Source organism: Watersipora subatra, chromosome 11 (assembly GCF_963576615.1).
Source record: "Watersipora subatra chromosome 11, tzWatSuba1.1, whole genome shotgun sequence".
Lineage (NCBI taxonomy): Eukaryota > Metazoa > Bryozoa > Gymnolaemata > Cheilostomatida > Watersiporidae > Watersipora > Watersipora subatra.
Genome location: NC_088718.1, coordinates 25,254,031 through 25,256,348, shown reverse-complemented (window position 1 = coordinate 25,256,348; position 2,318 = coordinate 25,254,031).

Below are 2,318 nucleotides of genomic sequence, written 5' to 3'. Positions count from 1 at the left end.
CAACACCTTCCTTACACAATTCAACAGCAGCTAGCAGGTCTGGTTTTACATGAAATCAAGTTCATTCAATTATTTTTCAGATCAATCACATAGTATGTAAATAGCATGCTTCACAAACCTTGGGTATTTTCTGCCTGCTCCTCCGTGTCGATCTCATTAGCTATGGGTCTATGACCCATAACCTCCTGAAGCTTTAGGTTAAAGCGTCACGAGGGTGCTGGTGCTCCTGGATAACGGAAATGACAAATGTATCAGCGTGAGTATGAGCAGTTGTGTATGGTATATCACAAAGATAAAATAACATATTGATAAAATGTTACTATTGTACATTACATGCTTTATTGCTATTAGAAAACAATTATTTTTAACAAAAATAATGATAATACATCGTGTAATATATAATAGGTAAGTCAATCACCAACTATCTGCAAAATAGAATTAATTTTACGTGATAGGAAAGAGTATCTGGTGCTTTTTTTGACCAAACTTTTACTTACCTGACTTTGATGCTTCAGCCTTGTAGCGTAGATATTTTGACTTCAATGATTTCCATTTAATACGCCACTGAGCCCCTGTCTTTGGACTCCACGACTTCCCTTCACCGTCCGCAGCTCGCTCAGCCACCTTTGCAGCCAGCATATCGAATATTTTAATATTACTTTGGGACTTGCCATCTATCTTTTGAAAAGTGTTGGTATCAATAATAAAGTCCAAAAAAAGTAATCACTTCATCATCCTCATAAGTGCAAACCATATTTAATTGAAAGAAGAGCAGAAGAATAGAAAAGAACAATATACGCGAGAAAACCTTCGTACGCGGTTATGGCGCTCGATGAATCTGCCTCCACAAAAAGAGAGCCATGCGCAGCCACTGCGCAATAGTTGTTTCCTTGCTGCGAATTTGCACTGGCTTCGCAGTGATCAGTGCGCAGTGATTTCAGTGCGAAGACGCCGTTTCCATGATTCGGAGAGGGCCCAACTCCGAAGCACTGCGCATCATGGAAACATAGTGAATGAGGGTCAACTATCAAGCAGCAATATGGCAGCGGGCAATTCAACCATTAATCATGCCACCTGATCCCACAAATCATGGCTGGAGTAAAAAAGATGATGGCATTTCAGTGCAGTGGTTTCCTGATGGACACAGAGCTATTCCCAGGCAGTTGGTCCAATGGACTAGTTGCTCATGCAAAAAGAATAGATGTGAAAGCCGATGCTCTTACAAAACTGCATCTTTAATTTGCACAAGTCTGTGTGGTTGTGTAGACTGCAGCAATGAAATGAACGACGAGATTGAGGATGGTAATCACACAGACAGTGATGATGAGCTTCAAGATTATATGTAATAGTTTTAGTAAATACTTTGCAATGTGCTTTTTAGAATCGATTGCAAGTTTTCGATGTATCATGATTAACAGACTGTTTACCTTAATAAACATGCTATATAACATAATCATCATACAATGTACCAAGATACACATACAAAGTCCTATGATATTTAATAATCATCCAGAAAGTTAGTTGTCATCGAACATACTGCACCATTATTGTTTTAACACGTTACCAGTACAATAAATCTAAAACGAAGCAAGAAATTTGGCACATCACCGCCAGTTAAATAAAAAGGAAATAACAGGTACTGACAGAAAGTACTAAGAAAAGCATAATAAATACTTTATGCTTGTCACGTGTTGCCCAGCAATATAATAATTTCACTTAAAAGAATAAACATCAGATTATTTAGTTAGTCTGCGTCACAACCAGTGTAATCAATGAGCTATACAGTATAGCATGTCAATCAGTGGTTGTACAAGTCCCATTGTAAATGTATGAAGAGGGTGCCTGGCTGGCAGACCAGTAGCTAAGATGATGGCAAGAAATGTCTGTCATATTGAGTCCCTGGCGGCTGATTACAAAGTAAAGAATGACATCCATTACAGACAATGAGTTAAAAATACAAAATTATCATATACTATTAAATTATCATATATATTCTTTCAATGAAGCAATGCACCTAATCTTTGATTGGTGAATCATTTGATTATTTATTGAAGTATTAAGTAAATGAGTTTGCTACCATCTCACCTTAATTTTTCCAGAGGTTTGAGATTCTTTGCAACTTGAGAAGCTCTTTGTTCTTTCGACTAACTAGCAATTCTCATGGAGCATTCGGTGTAGTATTTGCATAAGACAAACACTGCGAGTTGCTACGATGACTTTGATTGGTTTGCTGCGGACATATCTGACTGTTTGTAGATGGTGCTCTACATCTCATAAAAACTTAAGATTGTCGGTTTTTTCCGTTAGTAAGGCTTGTT